Below are 23,386 nucleotides of genomic sequence, written 5' to 3' on the forward strand. Positions count from 1 at the left end.
GTGGACATATTCCTAGGATTGGGTAGGGCAAAGGTGTTGTATCTTAAAACAGAGTGCTTTAAGAATAGCTTTTTGCCTCATTGAATTTATGACAATGACAGGAAGAACAACGAAAGTAGAGGATTAGAGTTAAATTGATCACTTTTAATATAATTTGGGAAACAGATGTGTATAATCCAAAAGAATCGGTACATCAGTGTAAGTTATTTTTAATGTTGGCACTCCATTTGTAATTTCCTGTCGAACATGGGTTTTGTACACATGTTATGTTAACATGTATTAATTATTCAATAAATGCATTGAATTTTATTTTATTTTTATTGTATTTTCTCTGATTATATTCTTTTGCTTAGGTGATGATTACAAAATAATGTTTCAAGTTGGAAATTGCTGGGGAAAATAGTTAGTGTCCTGCTGTGTCCATGAAATGTTTTTCTTTTCCAATCAGCCTTTTCATGGCCCCCTTGAACTCTTTATTCCTTAGTGTGTAGATCAGTGGATTCAAGCTGGGGGTAACAATGGAATAAAAGATACTGAGAAGTTTACCCTCATCCTGATTTGGACTGTTTCCTGGTTGTATGTACATGTAGATTAGAGTCCCATAGAAGATGGATACCACAATGAGATGGGAGGAACAAGTCCCAAATGCTTTTTGTCTCCCTGTTGCAGTTTTGATCTTGAGTACAGCTACAACAATGAAGCGATATGAGACCAGAATGAGAAGAAGAGGAACAAGAACTATAATGAGGCACATGGAAAATGTGGTTACCTCCATGGCTGTGGTGTCCACACATGCAATCTTAATCATTGCAGACATTTCACAAAAAAAGTGGTCTAGGTCGTGGTTTCCACATCATGGAAGGCTCATGGCATAGGGGGAAAGGATCATGCAGTTAATAACACCAACTAACCAGGCCATGGCCACCAATCCCTGACAAAGCTGTGAGTTCATTATAGCCATATAGTGCAGAGGCTTGCAGACAGCATTGAACCTGTCATAAGACATTACAGCTAGAAGGATACATTCAACTGAGCACAGTACCATATCAGTGAAAAGTTGAAAGGCACAACCACCAAAGGTTATTCTCTTGTTTTTACCCCAGATATTGACCAACATCTGTGGAACTATGTTTGTGGTGTAACAGAGATCTAAGGCTGCCAAATTTCTAAGGAAGAAGTACATGGGAGTTTGGAGATGGTCATCCAGGAAAGACAGCAGGATGATGGCCATATTTCCCATCAAGGCAATGGTGTAGAAGAAAAAGACAACCCCAGAGATAATCATCTCTATCTGAGGGTGCCCTGTGAATCCAAGGAGTATAAATCCATTGAAGTAGCTCTTGTTGATCATTCTTTTTTTTTCTTGCCTTAATAGCAATTCTGAGGATGGAAAAATTAACATATTAGAATGCACAGTGCGTACATTCACAAACTTTAATGCCAGACTAAAATCAAGCACTGCATTCAAGGTATGGGTATCATTTTTTAATATCTAATATATAAACATTTTTAGTGGTCTATATAACATTCAAGCTATGATAGCAAGAATGATAGATTATTGGATAGCTTTTTAAATAGCAAATGAGATCTTCAAATACTGGTTATAACCGGAAAGAATGATTGCTAAAACCTAGAAATCTGTATCAATCACAAGATTATATAAAAAAGAACTTTGTAAAATCTAATGTCATTAACTGTCTTCTAACATGACTGGTTCGTTCCTGGAAGAATTTTCTCTGCATGCCAAAGAATGCAGAATTGAAACGAATATCTTCTCATTTGATCCTTTTTACTATAATTATTTTTGTGCAGCATTCCACTAAAAAACAAAGTCACATTAACATTGAATAAAATAAAGGGAACAACTTCTAATACTGACTGGTCATAAAATTTTCCTGGAGTTATTTTCATACATAGAAATTTCTGTGACCTCTCTTGAAAAATTCTCTTTTATTTATTTATTGGTTGATTGCGTGAGAGATAGACACGAATAACCATTCTTATTATCTTACATGCCACAGGAAGGTAGACAGCAAGTTTGATTTGCTCCTTTCATCACGTTATGGTATACATTTGCCATGCTTTAAAAATATGTATTTACAACCTTGGAGACAAGGTGTCTTAGAATGAGGGAAAACATATAGTGTCGTGAAAATCAACATCATTCTCTACTTTGTAACTCAATCTTAGCTAGTACCAACATTTAAACCAAGAATTTTCTCCTGGGCCCATTCCCTTCACCATAGTGCTAATCTCTTTGTTGAGATAATTTCCCAGCTGATTTATCAGAAATACTTCTCCCTTCTATGTGTATTTATGATGATAATGAACTCAGAAGTCTTAAATACAATGATGAATAAAGAAACTGGGTGGCATTTGACATATTTCCTTCTCAACACTGAAGGTCAGTTGAAGAGTATAAGGTGTCTGTAACAAAAATATCTTGCCTCTGGGTTCATAAGTAGAGCCTAGGTTTAATACCCACCGCTCTGCTGGTTTCTTTTTCTCCCAATTCAGGATTTTTCAACCTTGGTAGTACTGACATTTAAACCAGATAATTTTTCGTTGTGGAGGGCTTTCTGTATATTATATGATGTTTAACACTATCTCTGGTATCTACCAGTAGGCAATACCCTTTAACACCTCTCCCCAGTTGTGACAACCAAAATGTTTCCAGAAATTCACAAATGTCTCCTATGGGGCAAAATTATCTCAATTAAGAACCACTGCTTAACCTATAAACAACCTAGACCTAACTACAGCTCTCCTCTTATAATTTCTTATCTGAAATTTTTAAATTATCTCCTTTTTAATGCCTATCTTTTCATTTTTTCTGAGATCCATAAAAGTATCTCTTTCATTGCAAATATTATTTGACCTCTTCTGTATTGTTAATTTCATCATTTACTGTCTCTTAAAGTCCTATTCTCCATAATTTTATTCCTTCCTTATTTTTACACTGAGGTTGTACTAGTCCTTTATATCATTCTCTCAGTCTATAAAACTGTTCAATTCTGTAACATTGCAATCAAAGTGCTAAACCTTTTCAAGCTATGTTATTTTCTTGCTTATTTCCTAGTAACTAGTCCTAGTCCTAGGTTTAGGTATAAAGTTGCCAGTAAATATTTGTCATTTTAAAAGTGCATCTGTATAAAATAGCCACAAGAAAATAAAACTACAGACCAAGTTCCCTAATGAATAGAGTTGCAACAATCCTCAGCAAAATACCAGAAAACCAAATCCAACAGCATATGAAAAGAATTATATACCATGGCCAAGTGAGATTTATTCCAGGGATGCTAGGGCTCAACATTAGAAAACAAAACACTGTAAAACACCATGTTAAGAGTGCAAAGGAAAAGAATCACATTGTCATATCAATCAGTGCAGAAAAAGCATTTGATAAAATCTAACACCATTTTATGATAAAAATACTCAACTAGCTAGGAAAAGAGGAGAAATTCCCCATATGATTAAGGGCATTTACAAAAAATTATACTCAAGGGAGTAACAGACAGCCAACATTATACTCGAGGGAGAAAAATTAAGAGCTTTTCCCTTAAGATCAGAAACAAGACAAGGATGACCACTCTCATGACTGCTACTCAATATTGTAGTGGAAGTTCTAGCTAGAGCAATAAACCAAGAAAAAGAAATAAAAGATAGTCAAATCAGGAAGGAAAAAGTAGAACTATCCAAATTTGCAGATGACATGTTCCTGTATATAAAAAATCCCAATGAAACCGCAAGACAGCTTATAGAGCTAATAGAGGAATTAATCAATGTTGCAGAGTACAAGGTCAACACAGAAAATCAGTTGTATTTGTATACACCAGCAATGAGCAATTTTGAAAGGAAATTAATAAAACAATTCCATTTACAATGGCATCTAAAAGAATAAAATATCTAAGAATAAATTTAACCAGAGATGTGAACAACTTATATAATGAAAATTACAAAATGTTACTGAAAGAGATTAAGGAAACCTAAATAAATGGAAAAACATCCCATGCTCATAGATTGGAAGACATGATATTGTTAATGTCAGTATTACCCTAAGCAATCTATGGATTCAACACAATCCCTATCAAATGTGACCAAAATATGACCTTAAGTATATCGTATCTGAATTTAGAGACCATCTCAAGAGTAGATTTGGTGCAATGAACATTAACTACCAGACTAGTTGTGGGATGACATCAAGGAGTGAAGAAAGCAAAAGATCATTAAAGAGACAGAAAAGAAAGAAAAGACCAAAATGGCTGTCAGAAGAAACTCTGAAACTCCCGAATGTAGAGTAGCAAAGCAAAAGGAAGAAATGATGAAGTAAAAGAATTGAACAGGAGATTTCAAAGGGCTCTTCAAGAAGAAAAAGTTATGTATTACAATGAAATGTGCAAAGACCTGGAGTTAGAAAACCAAAAGGGAAGAATATGCTCAGTATTTCTCAAGCTTAAAGAACTGAAGAAAAAATTCAAGGCAAAAGTTGCAATACTGAAGGATTCTATGGGCAAAATATTGAGCCAGGCAGGAAGCATCAAAAGAAGATGGAAGAAATACACAGAATCACTGCGCCAAAAAAAGAGTTGGTCAATGTTCAACAATTTCAGGAGGTGGCATGTATCAAGAACTGATGGTATTGAAGCAAGAAGTCCAAACTGCACTGAAGGCATTGGCAAAAAACAAGGCTCCAGGAATTGATGAAATACCAAGTGAGATGTTTCAACAAAGGAATGCAGTGCTGGAGGTGCTCCCTCATCTGTGCCAGGAAATTTGGATGACAGCTAACTGGCCAACCGATTAGAAGAGATCCATATTTATGCCCATTCTGAAGAAAAGTTATCCAACAGAACGCAGAAATTATAAAAAAAAATCATTATTGTCACACACATGTAAAATTTTTCTGAAGGTAATTCAAAAATGGTTGCAACAGTACATCGGCAAGAGACTGCCAGAAACTCAAGCTGGATTCAGAAGAGCACATGGAACAAAAGATATCATTGCTGATGTCAGATGGATCTTGGCTGAAAGTAGAGAATACCGGAAAGGTGTTTACCTGTGTTTTATTGACTGTGCAAAACCATTTGACTGTATGGATAATACAAATTATGTACAGCATTGCAAAGAATAGGAATTCTAGAACAATTAAGTGTACTCATGAGGAGCTTGTGCACAGACCAAGAGGCAGTGAATGGAACACGGGGACACTGCATGTTTTACAATCAGGAAAGGTGTACATAGTGGTTGTATTCTTTGACCATACTTAGACAGTCTCTATACTGAACAAATATCTGAGAAGGTGGACTATATGAAGAAGAATGGGGAATCTGGATTGGAGGAAGATTCATTAACCACCTGCAATATGCAGATGACACAACCTTGCTTGCTGAAAGTGAAGAAGGCTTGAAGCACTTACTGATGAAGACCAAAGACTACAGCCTTCAGTATTGATTACACCTCAACATAGAGAAAACAAAAATCCTCACAACTGGACCAATAAGCAACATTATGATAAATGAAGAAATGATTGGAGTTGTTAAGGACTTCACTTTACTTGGATTCACAATCAACAGCCATGGAAGTAGAGGTCAAGAAATCAAACAATGTATTGCATTGGGCAAATCTGCTGCAAAAGACCTCTTTAAAGTGGTAAAAAGCAAAGATGTCACTTTGAGGATTAAGGTGTGCCTGACCCAAGCTATGGTATTTTCAATCATCTCATATATATGTGAAAGCTGGACAATGAATAAGGAAGACGGAAGAAGAATTGTGTCTTCTGTCTTTGAATTAGGTGTTGGGCAAGGATATTGACTGTACCATGAACTGCCAGAAGAACAAATAAGTATGTCCTGGCAGAAGTACAGCGAGAATGCTCTTTAGAAGCAAGGATGGCAAGACTTCATCTCACATACTTTGGACATGCTATCAGGAGGGACCAGTCCTTGGCGAAGAGCATCATGCTTGGTAAAGTAGAAGGTAAGCGAAAAAGAGGAAGACCTTCAGGGAGATGGATTGACACAGTGGCTGTGATGATGGGCTCAAGTACAGCAATGGTTGTGAAGATGGTACAGGACTGGGCAGTGTGTTGTTCTGTTGTACATAGGGTTGCTATGAGTTGGAACCTACTCAATGGCACCCAATAGCAACAACAACTCAAAGCAATCCATAGATTCAATGCAATCCCCATCAAAATTCCAATGACCTTCTTTGAAAAGATTGAAAAATCCAGTTCTCAATGTTATATGAAATTGCAAGGGGTTCCAAACAGCCAAAACAGTCTTGAAGAAGAGCAAAGCAGAGGGACTCACACCTACTGATTTTAATGTATGCTATAAAGTTACAGTAATCAGGCCAGTCAGGTACTAGTGTGATAATAGACAAATGGAATAGAATTGAAAGTCCATAAATAAACCCATACTTCTATGGTCAAACGATCTTAACATGAATGCCGAGTCCTTACAATGGGAAAAGAAGACTCTCTTTAAGAAATGGTTTTGGGACAACTGGAGCTCCACATGCAAAATAATGAAGTTGAAATTAAACCTCACACCATATCCAAAATTTAATTCAAAGTGGATCCAGGACCTAAATGTAGAAACCAAAGCTATAAACTATTAGAAGAAAACATAAGGATATTGGTTTGGGACCTAGTTTTTAACCATGAATTCTCAGTTATGACACCAAAAGAGTGAACAACGAAAGACAATATGTATAATTTGGACTTTATCAAAATTAAAATCTTTTGTTCAACAAAAGACTTTAACAGCAAAGTGAAGAGACAACCTACAAATGTGGAGAAAAAGTTTAGGAACCATATATTGGATAAGAGTTTAATATCCAGAATGTAAGAACAACTCTTACAACTTAACAACAAAAAGACAAACAAGCCAATCAAAAAAAATGGGCAAAGAATTTGAAGAGACATTTTACCAAAGAATATATACAGATGACCAGCAAAAACATGAAAGGATGCTCAATTTCATTAGTTACTCCCCCACCCACCCCCAAACAAACAAAAAAACCTCATTTGCCATTGAGTCGATTTCAACTCATAGCGACCCCATTCAACCACAGGGAAATACCACTTCACCCCCTACTAAAAAAGCTAATATTAAAAAAAAAGTGTAAAACAACAAATGTTAGCAAGAATGTGGAGAAACTGGAATCCTCATTCATTGCTGGTAGGAGTGCAAAATTTTATAGTAGCTGTGGAATACATTCTAGCACTTTCTTCAAAATTTAAATATAGAGCTACCATATAAACAAGCAATTCCACTCTTAATTATATACCCAAGAGTCTTGAAATCAGGGACTCAAACAGACACATGTACACCGGTGTTCATTATTCACAATAGCCAAAAGGTGGAAACAATGTAAATGTGCATCAGCAGTTAAATGGATAAAAAAATATGGCATATGCATACAACGGAATGTTGTTGTTGCTGTTGTTAGGTGCCATTGAGTTGCTTGTGGCTCCTAGAGACACTACAGGACAGAGTAGAACTACCTCATAGGGTTTTCTAGGCCGTAATCTTATGGGAGTTGATTGCCAGGTCTTTTTTCCCCCAAGGAGCCACTGGTGGGTTCGAACCACCCACCTTTCAGGGAGTTCTTAACCATTGCTCCACCAGGGCTCCTTCAATAGAATGTTACTTAATTATAAAGAAAAATGAAATCATGATACATGCTACAACATGAGTGAAACTTGAAACATTATGCCTAGCGAAGTATGTCAATCAAAAAAGGACAACTATTATACAATACTACACTTACATGAAACATCAAGAATAGGCAAATACATAGAGACCAGAGTTTATTAGTGGCTATCAGGGGTAGGAAGAGGAGCAAAGGAGAAATCTGTTAATGGTGATGGAAAATTTGGTAAGGGATTTTAGTAATGGTTGCACAACTTGATTAATGTAACCGGTGTCACTGAATTGTACCCGTAGAAAATGTTGAATTGGCAAATGTTCTGTTGTATATCATTTTTACTGTGATTTAAAAAGGAAAAAAAAAAGTGGACATGTGATCTTTACCTGTCCCCTTTATTGAACTCTTAAAGAGAAGCTTCTCCCTAAAACATAACTCAAATCACATCTTCAAATATATAACATGGCTTCTCTCACATATACTAATTAAAAAGAAATATGATCACAATCACAAAGGCAAAGGTGGCCCTGACTCCTAAAACCAATAACCTATTCTCAATTATCTTAAGTGCTTGAGTTCACCTGTGCCATGAAACAATACTGACCAATATCTCATTTTGGAAATAATTCTACTCTCATCCAAAGTAGTATCATGAACCTTCATTATAACTTCTTTTGAGGTCATTTTTCTCCTTCACTTTTCTCCACTGTACCTTCTCATTCATTTTCCCTTTCCCCTCTATCCAAAGTTCTGTAATCAGAAATCTGCTTTACTCTGTTTCCTTGCTTTCCTTTGTTTTTGTGGCTTCAGTTACGAGCTTTAGATAGATAACCCTGGTGTCTATCTGTACTAGTCCCACTTTCCTACTCTATTTCCAAATATGCAATTTTACTAGTGTGCTTAGCATCAACACATAGGTTTAAATCAGCACTTCACATAAACATATACATTTACAACTTATTTCACACATCATAGTTCAAAACTGAATTCAACAAATTTACTGACTCTTTTTATGTAGTACACATTTATCTTATTAGACATATGTCCCCTAAAGTATCTGTATCTCAATAAGTATTTCTTAAAATAAATCATGGGATAGGTATGTAATCACAAACACATGAGTAAAGAGGGACATCCATTTGCATTTTTAACATCTCCAATACAAAAGGTATTAACATACAGATAAGTGGATGTCCTATATGCTATCGTGGCACAGTGATTAAGAGCTTGGCTGCTAATCAAAACATCAGCAGATCAAATCCACCAGCCACTCCTTGGAAACCATATGGGACAGTTCTACTCTCTCCTATAGGATTACTATGGTTTGGAATTGACTTGACAGCAGTGGGTTACATGCCACTGAAGGAAGGAACATTGGTATAAAAGCCAGAAAGCTGTACGCAAATCACTGCATAAACAAACCTCTAATAATATTACTAAAGACAACCTAATTTCTCCCCACTTACCCTAATTCAGCTGAGTACACTTTTCAGTGCTGATGAGTCAGCCAAGAACAATCCTGAAGATAAAAGCAATTTTATTTTCTAAAGTAAAAGAGATGAATATTCTTTGTTATGTCTAAACCGAACAGCAATGTCCCTAGACTGCTGCCACTTCTGCCCACTTGTCACAGGGAGTCTTTGTATCCGTGGAAGGAGGCTCTTTTGCCTCTCACCTCTCCCAGTTCAGAGGTCCAAATGATAAGTTTCTTGTCTCCCTCCTCCTGTGTAAAAGAATTCAACAAGGATGCACATCTGTTATGTGAATCATAAGTGGTTTTTCCTTGAGAGTAATGATGAAACTTTTGAGCAATAATGAAATACTTGGGGACTCTGTGTACCTCGTAAGCAATTAGTGGGTATAGATAATTGCCCAGAAACACAGAAACCAAACAAAGCAAAGCAAAACAGAATATTCTCCATGAAAATATGTTATCAGTTTTCACAGTCAATTGCTTTCCTCGACTTTACTAGAGATTAAAATAATCATTACTATTACTGTTATTATAAAAGATGCTAAAATGCATAAAAAACTTATAATGGTTTTAGTTGGTATGTGCTTCACTAGTCACAATACATTTTTGTATACAATGTTTTATTGATTCTTAAACCATTTTCGATAGATGTTTTCTTTATATGGTTGAAAATTCAGTGTCATAGAAGTCATGGGACTAGTCCGGTGTGAACAAGTAATAAATACTACTGTAAAAATGATGTGGCAGCAGCATTTGACCTCCTCTAACGTCACAAGGAGGAAGGAGAATTAAGATCAACAGCACAAGGCTGATTCCTGTGAGGCAGAGGTCAGACTTACCCCCTCTCTCCAACATTTTACCAATTCTGACACTAGCCGTCCCTCCCACGGCACTCTCTACTTCTCTGCTGGGTTTGATAATTCATTGCAATGGTCACATGGAACTCACAGACAGCACTCACAATTGTGGAGTTTATTAGGGAAGCCACAGTTTACAATTCAGGATCAGATATGACTCAGGAAACAGTTCTTGGATCAGGACAACTTCTTCTCATCTTCTGCTGCTGAGCCCTGCTTGGGACCTTCTTTGGCAATAGTTACAACTCTTAGTTCCAAGGACCAGCAAGCCCCACCACAGCTGTCTGGTGCCAGTCTCCCAGTTCCTGCCATCTTGTGCTACTATTGCCCTTGATATTGCTGCACTGCTGTGTCTCCTTGTCTTCCATATTACAGCTTCTTTCTCTCTCTGTATGTCTCTCTTTAAGCCTAGCAGAATGGCAAAACTGACTAATCCACTAGTTAGGGTTCCATACATTTTTTTAACATGATCCCACCCCCACAGGTGCCATGAACCTTACTAGCATTATTAGCAAGCTGTCCAATTCCCTTGGTGGGCCACAACACCTCATTTGCATAGTCCCACCCAATCATATGGTGGGAGTTACAAGACCATGGAGAGAAAGACCACCTAAAAGCCATCCATTGCCCCACAACTACAGATGAACCATACATTCTACATCTTCTATCTCAGTGCCTTGCTTTTTTAATTGAACATATCTTCTTATGAAAGATTTAAAGTTTTGAAAGATATTTTGCTGACAAAGATATTTATGATTTCAGCACTAATCATTGCCATCGAGTCAATTCCAACTCATAGAGACCCTATAGAACAGAGTAGAACTGCCCCATAGAGTTTCTAAGGAGTGGCTAGTGGATTCAAACTGCTGGCCTTTTGGTTAGCAGGCAAGAGCTTAACCACCACACCACCAGGACTCCATGATTTCAGCATAGAGCAGCATATTTGGCAATGTGTGTCCCTAGTAGCAATTTACCAAATGAATTAGAGGAGAAAGAAATGTAATGCATATAAAAGTAACAGAGACACTCGTGGTAATGATTTGATAGACCCGAGAAACAGTGTAGAACTTATAAATATTGCCTTTTACCTGCATTCATAAAATACTATACAGTGTAACCTAATATAACTACCACTGCTATTTAATAAGCTTTTTTTTTTTTTAATTGACTAGCTTTCTGTGCTGGAGATATTACCTTACAGTAACATATGAACATTAGCTCTGTAATGATCTTACAGGAAAATCAGCAATGGGAGAAAAAAATTCCAATGTTGTTACGGCTGCATAAAATGACTTTTTTTTACCTTCTTTCAAAAACAAACTGAAAATTAATAAATAGAACAAAAGCAAAATAATTTAAGATACCTCCACAAACCAGAACACCAACTAATGATTTCTGAAAGTAGTAAGGGTAAACGGGGCCTTAAGACAGAGTACATCCATCACTGCTGGACTCAAAAATAACAGAAAAAGCCCATTTCTCCTAAACAAATGGCTAGGTCTGCAGTATAAAGCAATATATTATATTTAATATGATGTAAAAAAACTGGGTTATTAATATACTCATTGTAATTATATTAGAATAATATATTACCATATCATGCATATTAACACATTGATTACAATTATAATAGTTGATTGTGTATTAATTAATTAATATATAATATTAATATATTGTCTCCTGTTACAGCAACCTGAATTGTGAATGAAGGCTGGGAATATAAATTTTCTTGGATCTTTGTGTGGCATCTAGGAAAAGCAGAACTAGGAATCACAGAGGTAAAGTGCTTATAAAGGAAATGTTCTGTTGTTGAAAAAGTGGAGAGTACAGAGACTTCATTATAGCAGGCCTAGAGCAGAAAAGCTCAGTTGATTGAAGAAAACTGAAGGCCAAAACGGCTCTCTGATACACATTTAAGCTGGGTCATAAACAATATTTTTACTGGCCTGGAACAAAGACTTGCCTCTTTCCAATGTGAATCTCCTACAAAAAGTTAATCTAGGAAAACAAAAACTAAATTGATTTATAATGAATAATCAAGAGAGAACCAAGCTTTAATAATAATTCAAAAAGTTTATAATTGGGAATGTACAAAATTCTAAAAGAAGGAACCAAGAAAGTAATAGGAAAATAGATGGCAGATGAGAATACTTACTACAAAATTGTTGCCATGCAGGAGTTAAGGATTGTGACTAAACATAATGTCATTACTTTTAAAAAAGCAAGCCCTAAAAATATTACTGACTGTATGAAATTAGAACATTATAAAGCCATAATACAAAACGTCAGAAAATATATAGTAAAATAGCACTTGGGAATAATGCATGAGCTGGTATAACTCAGCCCAGAAACAGAAGGAAAAATTAAGAACAGAAGAAATAAAAATTATAGTCACAGAAAAGAGAATAGACAGGTGAAATCATGGAAGGAATAAAGAAGTAAGGATTGTTAAAACTGAGAAAAAGAGAAATAACCAAGGAAGTATAGAATCAAAAAATAGTAAAAGGTACAACGTGCCTCACAAGATATGAACAAAGGTATGGATCAACACACTGAAAAATGCTTACTTTGTTTCAGGTTAGAAAAAAATTAACACAGAGTGGGAAAAGTTCTATTAAAATTACTGGACTTTAAATATAAAAAAAAAATCGGTCTATTGAACAAAATGATCTTATTTAAAGGTAAAAGTCAAGCCGGTTCCAGACTTCTCTGCAACAACATTCATGAGTACTTAAATGAAGATACATGAGCTAATAATTTTATTCCCCAAAGTACTCTCATTTAAACTCAAAGACAAAAGCAGCATCAACAACACAGCATAAATAATAAGAAAATCAGCAAGATACTGGATGTAAAATTGATCTACAGAAATCCATGGACTTCATATACACATGAAAGATAATGGAAGATAAGACATTAAAAATAGCAAAACAAGTAAATAAAACACTCCAAATCTGGCAAAAAACTTTACAGGAAATATGCAAAACATAAACAATGAAACCTTTAATTAACCTGTTGAAGCAAACAAAAAGAGATTTGAAGAAAAGAAAAATTACATTGTGTTCTTGGACAAGAGGATTCAATACCATAAAACTATCAGTTCCCCTTATTTATGCACTCAAGTAGTTTTGGAGCTTATTCTAACCTGCTAATATTTTGATAAGGGTTTCTGCATCTATAATCACGAGAGATTTTCTTAATATGTCATTGTGATGTTTTTGTATCAGCGGTCTTCTGGTCTCAGAATGAGTTGGGAAATATTTCTCCTCTTTCTGTATTTTGAGCTAACTTATTTGAGATTGGTATTATTTCCTTTTAAAATGTGTAATTGTATTTATGGATGAAGTGCTGGAGAAGAATATTGACTTACCATGCACTGCCAGAAGAACGAACAAATCAGACTTGGAGGAAGTGCAGCCAGAATTATGCTTAGAAGCAAGGATGGCGAGATTTCGTCTTGCTTAAATTTGGACACTCCATTAGGAAAAATCGATCGCTAGAAAAGGTCATCGTATTTGGTAAAGTAGAGGATCAGCAAAATAAGGAAAACCCTTCATGAGATGAATTGACATGATGGCTGCAACAATGGGCTCAAACACACCAAAGATTCTAAGGATGGTGTACAACTGGGCAATGTATAAAACCCCAGCCCTCTTGAACCACCTCAGGAGAGCTCTGAAGGATCATCCCACTTTAAGAACTCTACATGGTCTGCTAAGGCTTCTTCTAACCTGAATCATAGTTTTACATCTCCCTACCTGGTGGCACAGTGGTTAAGAGTTGGTTGCTAACCAAAAGGTTGACAGTTAATCCACTAGCCACTACTTAGAAACCATATGAGGCAGTTCTACTCTGTCCTATAAAGTCACTTTGAGGAGGAATTGACTCAATGGCAACGGGTTTATGGTTTATTTGCAATCTTGCTTCCTTCCCTTCTATTCCATGGATGTTGACTCCAAGAGCACTTTCAGATAAACCTTCAGCACTATATCAGAGTCTGCTTCTTGTAAAATTCAAGCAGAACAAGGACCTTGGAATGCAAATTTCATTCCTTTATAGAGAGAGGGCTATTTAAAATTTTCTATTCCTTCTTCTTTTTTTTTTTTTCTTATTTGAGTTTTGGCAGTATGTATTTCTTCTTCTTTTTAATTGTGGGCAAATATATATGTAAGCAAACATTTGGTGTGTGTTTTTTATAAGAGTTTATACATTTTAGGTAAGGTGCCAAATTTATTGACACTAGAGGAGCCCCAGGATGCTACAAAGGATTACCATGCTTGACTGCTAACCAAAAAGTTGGAGGTTTGATTCCACCCAGCGGTGTCTTAGAAGAAAGGCCTGAGAGTTTACTTCTGAAAAATCAACCACTGAAAACTCTACAAAGCATTGTTCTTCTCTGACACACATGGAGTCATTATGGGCTGGAGTTGAGTCCGTGCCAACTGGTTAACTTATTCATAACTCCTTTATAACCTTTTTAGTGTCTGTAGGACCTCTGGTGGTATCTGCTCTTTCATTCCTGATATTGACATTTAAAAAAAAAACGTTTTGCTAGGAGTTTATCAATTTTATTAGTCTTTTCTAAAACCTAACTTTTGTTGACTTTCTTTACTGCTTTTTTTTTAATTTCCTCTGTTTTTAAAAATTATTTTCTTTCTTTGGGCTTACTTCACTCTTCTTTTTCCAGCTTCAAAAGGTGACAGCTTAGGGCATTGACTGTAAGTTATTGAGGCTATAAATTTTCCTATAAGCCGTGCTTTAACTGCATACAAGCTTTGATGTGTTGTCATTATCACACCATTAAGTTATGATATGTTCTTTAAACAATAGATTATTTAGAAATGCTTTGCTTAATTTACAAATAGTTTGGGGTTTCCTAGATATGTTATTATTGTTTCTAATTTACTTTTGTTATTGTCAGAGAACTTCTCTGGTTTCTGTCCTTCAGGATTTATTGAGACTTTTTTTTTAATGGCTCATGACATGATCTATTTTTATAGTTTAAAATAGGAAAGTTTTAAGATTTTTGTCAGTCTCCTGATACACAACCAAAGTCATACCTCCAGGTTACTGCAGGGAGACAGGAAAGTCCTCTAACTGGTGTTGCAGATGAACATGATAATCGGAATCCTTTTGAATGTACTGCCACACATGATATTTCAGGGCCTTCAAGCAAGTCAAGGTTCACGTCACCAAATAAAAGGCATAACGATATCTGAGCTACAAAGAAAGATTCATTTGGAGAATCATAGTACTCTGATTTATTTGAAATATTCTCAACACCACAGAAGCTGGCATGGACTGGCATTTTGGCACATCAGCCTGTAACTACCAGAGAAGAAAGGTGCTGTTAGCTCTCCAATGCAGCCAGAAGTATCCAGACTAATCCAGAATTCTTGTATTCATCATTATTAACATACTTATCTATCACTGCATACACTTCGTTTCCCAAGGCTTGCCTTAAGTAAGTACTTCATTACAGGGAACTATTTTAAATTACAGAAAAACCTGGAGAGTATGTGTTGGTAAGTCAAATAGAGATTAAGACAAGTTTATCAATACAGGTAGACTTAAAAGAGATTCTAATTAAATGTGCTACCTCAAACAGCTGGGAGAGGCTATAACAGTTTGCTAATTTTGTTGATGGAAATCTCAAGTGATCAGTGGCTTATGTTAAATGAAGTATTAAATAAAGTGAGATGCCATGATTTACTTATTATATTATAGAGGAAGAAATATGAAAACCTAGGATGATGAACATTTTGGAGTAAATTAGACATGTTTGACCCTCTCACTTACTTTTTTTCGTGCCCAAGGGAGAGTCCAGAGGATGCTGCTTTCACCATGATATTGGTGAGGGAAGCATTAGGATTTTTAAAGGATAAACATTTCCAAAAACAAAACCTGTTGTCTCTGAGTCAATTCCAATTCATACTACCCTTTTAATTAGTCAAATAAAGTGTTTGGAAATGATTCCATTGAAATGGGCTTCTTTATTTCAGTAGGATTGATTCTATACCAGAGTGATAGAGACCGTATGAAAACACATATTCAATAGAGACATGGTGGGTGAATTTTCTACAATGAGCAGCAGGCCTGGATCGAAAAATCAGAAGAGCTTAGCAGAAATCAGAATGGTTGGATCTGTGGGAAACAGGTGGCAGTTAATTGAGCAGGGTGTCCACAAAACTGGAAAGAAAAAAGTCAGCAACAATTCAATTTGAGTTGTACAACCAAAATTCCTAAGAACGGTGAATAAGGAATTGACTTCTATGGCTACAGTGGAGAACTGTTGCCATAGCTCGTTTTCAGGCCTTTGTCAGTAAACAGACTCTGAGTTCACTCAATGTTGAGTCAGGTCGGTTCTGACTCATAGTGACCTTATGTACCGCAGAACAAAACACTGCCAGGCCCTGCACCATCCTTATAATTGTTGTTATGCTTAAGCCCATTGTTCTGCCCACTGTGTCAATCCATCTCATTGAGGGTCTTCCTCTTTTCCACTGACCCTGTACTTTAGCAAGCATGATGTCCTTTGCCAGGGACTGACCCATCCTGACAACTTGTTCAAATTATGTAAGACTCATTCACACCATCCTTGCTTCTAAAGAGCATTCTGGTTGTACTGCTTCCAAGACAGATTTGTTTGATCTTTTGGCAGTCCATGGTATACTCAATATTCTTCGCCAACACCACAATTCAAAGGCATCAATTCTTGTTCAGTCTTTCTTATTCATTGTCCAGCTTTCACATGCATATGATGCGACTGAAAAAACTGGGAAGAAGAATCTGGCAGTTTACTTCTGAAAAGAATTAGCTAGTGAAAACCTTATGAATAGAAGCTCATTGAACCAATTCCTAAAAATATCATCAGTGTGACAGCATCCTGAATCCTTGAAGGATTTATTTCCCACTATCTGGAGAATACATATCTCTAATCAGTGTATCTCTAAAGAAATTATGACTTACTGTTCCTCAGGTATTATTAACAAGTTGTTGTTACTTGACATCCAGTCAAGTCCAACTCATGGCAACCTCATGTGTGCAGAGTAGAGCTTTTCCATAAGGTTTTCAAGGTGGTGACCTTCTGGAAACAGATTGCCAGGCCTGTCTTCCAATGTTATCGATGTAGTTGGTCAGTGTGATATTTTGTGGAATGTTCAGATAATGAAGTTCTATTGAGATTATATTGTGACAGAGGGTAGGGGTAAAGCCATGAATGTATACTGTTGTCTGTCAAAAATGAATGCAAACTGTTTGAATCCTCCTTATGAACAGTAGTGGAAACAAACCATGCACCAAATCAATAATCCCATACCAAAAACAAGAGTGAGAGTGTGAGAGGATCTCTTCTGGTAAAGATACTCACTCATTACCGTAGCTGCATTTGGGCTCACCACCTGGCAAAGTTTGAGGTAGTCAGCCCACTGTTATCTACCACTAACCATCTTATTTTTGCATGGATGAGACTGATGAAATAAATGTCAATATGATGGTAACTACCTTTCTTCTATTCTTGAAGTCTTTGAGATTGCATTGTCATCATTTACCTGGAATGAGGAATGTACTATCTTGGTTGTGGAAACCCTGGTGGCATAGTGGTTAAGAGCTATGGCTGCTAACCAAAAGGTCGGCAGTTCAAATCCCGCAGGCACCCCCTGGAAACTCTGTGGGGCAGTTCTACTCTGTCTTACAGGGTTGCTATGAGTTGGAATCGACTCGATGACGAGTTTAGTTTTTTGTTTTTTTAATCTTGGTTGTGGGGTGCAATTTCAAAGACTTCCACTTGACCTATAGTACTCCGACAGACCTTACTCCACAAGTTAAGGATCAAATTGAGGGTTCCGCTAGCTACTAAGTATCTCCAGTCTGATTATGTGCATAGGAAATTGGGAGATGATCAGTAGGGGAGGTCTGTGGATTCATTAAAGAGCCCTGGTGATGCAGTAGTTAAAGTGCTTGGCTACTAACCAAAAGGTCCACAGTTCAAACCCACCAGCTTCTCCCTTGGAAACCCTGTGGGGCAGTTCTACTCTGACCTATAGGGTCGCTATGAATTGGAATCCACTCTACAGCATTAGGCTTTTTTAAAATATTTTTTGGTGGATCCATTAAATCAACGGTGGGATAGATTTGAGACAGAACTTCATTTACAACCTTGGGGTCCTTATGCCCCTCCCACAACAGTGAGGCCATTATGACAGTTTGTGTCTCCTGGTATCAAAATTAGTTCAGACATCTAACAACCCATCAAAGATCTGGATATTTCCGTTTCTGTCGTGTACAGTTTTTCAGGTAAATGGCCCTAGATACTACTGGAGAAAACTGGCTGAATTACTACTAAATAAATTTACTGTGGACCTGTCTTTCCCTTCAATTGATAGAATCTGGGTTTGTGAACTGGTTCAGATTTAGAAACTGGGCAAAGGATAATGATTTTCCATTAGGAAACAATCCCAATCAGAATTCCAAAGGACTTTTTTTTGGATATTGATAAAACTGATTTTAAAATTCATGTGGAAATGCAAAGAACCAAAAGGTAAACTTGAAGAATAAAAACTAGACTAGAGGGCCTGGACTACCAGAAATCAAACTTATTTAAAGCTATACACTTAAGATAGCACAGTATGGGTGAAATGATAGTAAAACTGAATAGTCTACAGACATACGTACAATTACCTGAGTATGTGATCTATGATAAAGGGTACACTGCAGTGCAGTACGGAAAGGGTGGTATTTCTAATAAATGCTGTTTAAAAGATAAATACTGACCCCTTGCCCTGGTGGTGCAGTAGTTAAGAGCTATGGCTACTAACCAAAAGGTTGGCAGTTCGAATCCACCAGCCACTCCTTGGAAACTGTGCGGGTTCTACTCTGTCCTATATGGTCACTATGGGTTGGAATAGACTTGACAGTGTTGGGTTTTATAACACACATAAGAATAATTAATGAATTGTATATTTAAATGTGAAAGGTAAAATGATAATAGCTCTAAATAGAAGAGAATATCTCCATGGCCTTGAGGTAGAGAAAGATTCCATAAATAATACAAAAAAAAAAAAAACATCAATCAAAAGGGAAAATGTTGAAAAGTTGGACATTACACTTAATAACTTTTTTCATCAATAAGCACTATAAATATGAATATTATCTCATATTGGAAGATATAAATAATTTTTAATTTTTTAATGTTGCAGAAAGGATATTATTAACATTTTCTAAAAGCACCTTTATGTATGTTTTTTTAGAGATGAATATTGAAAAATTTACAGAAGAAATACATGATTTTGGATTAGTTTCAGGATAATTCTTGAAGCGTTGGTAAGGAGTATAGATTAATCAAAACGGACCATCCTTTTTTATACAATGTTTTATTGTGCTTTTGGTGGAAGTTTACATAGTAAATTGGGTTCCAATTTGACAATTTCTATACATATTATTCGGTGACATTGGTTACATTTTTGAAATGTGTCAACATTCTCATTACGGTCATGTGTCATTTAACATCTACAATACATTCTGTGAAATACAATGTTATGTGATTTGGATGTTGCATGAACACCATGTTATATAGAGGCATCCTGGGATTATGAATGTCCAACTTACATACAACCTGTACTTATGAACCAACCCCCAAAAAGCCTATTGCATAAAAAATTCGAGGTACATACAGTGGTTCGTAATAACAAAGAGGTGCTTCTTTGTGACATGCATCAATTCCAATTTCTGAACTCTATTATAATCTCATGGAACCATGGATGTATATCTGGTTGGATGTTGCCTGAATGGACATCATGTGGTACGTGACTGTATTTCCATTCTAGTCGTTTCATTTCTGTTAATCTAGTTTTCCTGCACCGCCTTTCTTTCTCTTCTTTGCTTTAGGATAAATGTTGACTGTTTGGTCTCATATAGATTTTTTTTTTTTTTAAAGAAGCATAGTACTCATGGTTGATATTGTTTATTTTATGATTCAGCCTGTTATTTAGCTGAAAGGTGACCTCTGGGAGTGGATTCAGTAAAATGTTTAAAGGGTATCCCAGGGCGATAATCTCAGGGGTTCCTCTAGTTTCTACTGGTTCAGTAATTCTGAACTTTTTCTAAGAATTTGAGTGTCGTTCTACACTTTTCTTTCATTCTGTCCAGGACCATCTATTGTATTCCTGGTCAGACAGGTTGGTTGGTAGTGGTAACCAGGCATTGTCTCGTTCTAGCCTCAGGGTAGATGAGGCTGTGGTTCACGTAGGCTATTAGTTCTGTAGACTAGTTTCTTCTTTGTGTCTTTTAGATTCCTTCTTTCTTTTTTACTCCACAAGAGTGGTAGAAAAAAAAGAGTAGAGACCAATAATTTTATCATAGATTGCTGCTCACAAGCTTCTCAGACCCCAGACACTAGTCATCAAACTGGGATGTAGAACATAAACTTTATGAGCTATGTTATGTTAATTGAGTTTTCCCATGAGATTATGGCCCTAAGCCTTCAGACCCAGTAAACCAATCCCACAATGTGTTTGGTTATGTCTAACTGTACCCCCATGGGCTTTATTTTATGTATATGAATATATATGCAGCACACACATACATGTATATACATATGCCTACAGATACAACTATATGTGTGCATTCCTTTACACATATATGCATAAATACCTACTATGTAACTGCACACATATCTTTTGGTTGTTATTGCAAAGTTGTATATGTTATAGCATTTACCAAAAATCCCTTATTTTTGCATACTTCTTAGTATCATCATATACATTGGTCAAATTGTGCACACTTCACCTACATTTTATACTGCCTTTCCTATCTCCAAATAAGAAGTTTCTACTATCTAGAGAGTGATTCCCCCTCCTAGCCCTACCATCCCTGGTAACCACTAATGAACGTTGGTTTCTATATGTATACCTAGTCTTGTCTTTTTATAAAGGTGAGATCATACATTTGTCCTTTTGTGATTGACTTCTTTCACTCAATACAATGTCTTCCAGGTTCATCCATGTTATAAGATGTTTTGATAACTCATCATTATTCTTTATAGCTCTTTAACATTGTATTGTATGTATGTACCACAATTTGTTTATCTGTTCATCAACTGATGGGCACTTAGGTTGTTTCTGTCTTTTTGCTATTGTGAAAAATGCTGCAATGAACATAACTGTGCATGTGTCTATTTGTGTCACTGCTGTCAGATCTCTTAGGTATATACCAAGGAAAAGAATTGCTGTATCATAAGGTTTTTTTATTTCTAGCTTTTTGAGGAAGTGCCATACCATTTTCAGTAAAGATTGTACCTTTTACAATTCCACCAGCAGTGGATAAGGATTCCAATCTCCCCACAACCTCTCCAGCATTGTTGTTTTTTGTTTGTGCTTTTTTTTAATCATTGCCATTTTTGTTGGGCTGAGATGAGATCTCATTGTGGTTTTGATTTGCATTTCTCTAATGGCTAATGGGAAACCCTGGTGGCATAGTGATTAAGTGCTAAGGCTGCTTACCAAAAGTTGGCAGTTCAAATCCACCAGGTGCTCCTTGAAAACTCTATGGGGCAGTTCTACTCTGTCCTATAGGGTCGCTATGAGTCAAAATTGACTCAATGGCAACGGGTATGGGTAATGGCTAACGATCGAGAGCATCTTTTCCTGTGCTTGTTGGCTGCTTAAATGTCCTCTTTGGTAAGTGTCTGTTCATGTCCTTTGCCCATTTTTTAGTTGGATTTTCTTTATAAAAACTATTCTTGTTGAATAGTTTAAGTTTTTTATAAATTTTAGAGATTAGACCCTTATCAGATATGTCATTCCCAGAGATCCTTTTCCTAGTTTGTAGGTTCTCTTTTGATAAAGTCTTTTGATGAGCATAAATATTTAATTTCTAGGAGACAAAATAGGCCAGCTATTGATGATTGTTGAAGCTGTGTGGTGGGTACATAATGTCTATTAAGCCATTCTCTATATTTTTTGTATTTTTAATTTTTTCATTTTAAAAGTTAAGACAGCATTAAGAGAGTGAACAGACAAGCTACGGAGTAGAAGAAGACATTTATAATGCGTTTATTTTACAAGTAATGATATCCAGAATTTGTAAATAACTCCCAGAAATCAATAAAAGACATAAAACCTAATAGAAAAAAATAGATAAAAGATTCAAACAGATATTTTATAAAAGAGGATAAGCAAATAGCTAATATAAAAAGTTGTTCATCCACATAGTCATCTGGGAAATGCAAATTAAACCATAATGAGATACCAAACAGAAAGTGTAATTTAAAAAAAATGACATTACAAAGTAAAGAGGCTATGGGGAAAATGAATGCTTGTACATGTGGTGGGAGTACAGATTATTTCAACACTTTGGAAAAGAATATACTCTAAAGCATTTAAATCAGCAAATTCACTCCTAAATACAGATCCAAACAAATATTTGCATTTGTTCACTGAAAGACATGTGCAGCAATATCAACACTATCTGTAATAGCCCCGAAATTAAACTACCCAAATGTAAAAAAAATAATTGTGTTATATTCTCAAATGTAGAAACATATGGTAATAAGAATGAATGAACTAATAGTATATGTAATAGCATAGCTGACTCTCAGAGAAACAATGTTGAGCAAAAGAAATCAGACACAAAAGAGTGTATACAACATAAGCCCATTTATCTAAATTTCAAAAACAAGCAAATATGATTTGTGATTTCAATAGACAGCACAGTGCTTATATTTTAGGGCATGGTGACTGAGAAAAGGTACAAGGTAAATTCCTGGTGTAGTGAATGTATTCCATCTCTTGACTCTGTGTTGCTTTACAGGGGTATATCCAGTTTGTAAAAGTTCATTGAGCTGTACAATCGTGATTTTTATACTTTTATGAATGCATGTTATAATTCAATGGAAAAAAATGTAATGATCCAGGTCAAGCCACAAACGACAATAAAGAAAAATCCTATTCAAATCATTGATGAATGAATAACCTCCCTAATATCTAAAGAGCTCCCAGAAATCAAGAAGCAAAAGATTTACAACCCAGTAAGGAAATGGGCAACAGCACCTTCAAATATGGGAAGATATTTCACAACAAAAGGCAAATGGCTTATAAACAAACAAAAAAGATTCACAACCTCATTCATAATGAGTGAAATGGAAAATAAAATGACATTTACAATTTATCCATTATCAAGTTGGAAAAAAATCCAAAAGTTTGATGACATACTATATTGCTGAGGCTCTGGGGAATGCTAAATAATGTAATTCATATTAAGCTGAGATTAAAAAAAAAAAAGTGCCCAATACAAAGTAAACACTAAATACTCTATTTAGGATTCACAAGTCAGCTACGTTGCTATCAAAAGGGACTCCGAAATCCTTTTATCCAGGGAATTTTTTCCCCATGACTCTCACCTAGCCCTC

At 35.9% G+C, this 23,386-nt stretch overlaps 1 pseudogene; it reads right to left on the reverse strand.

Annotated features, from left to right (window-relative positions):
- Positions 1-403: 403 nt before the first annotated feature.
- On the reverse strand, positions 404-1,463 carry LOC100661210 (olfactory receptor 2W1-like; annotated as a pseudogene).
- Between the last annotated feature and the right edge of the window lie 21,923 nt (positions 1,464-23,386).

This window comes from Loxodonta africana, chromosome 1, assembly GCF_030014295.1.
Source record: "Loxodonta africana isolate mLoxAfr1 chromosome 1, mLoxAfr1.hap2, whole genome shotgun sequence".
Classification (NCBI taxonomy): Eukaryota; Metazoa; Chordata; class Mammalia; order Proboscidea; family Elephantidae; genus Loxodonta; species Loxodonta africana.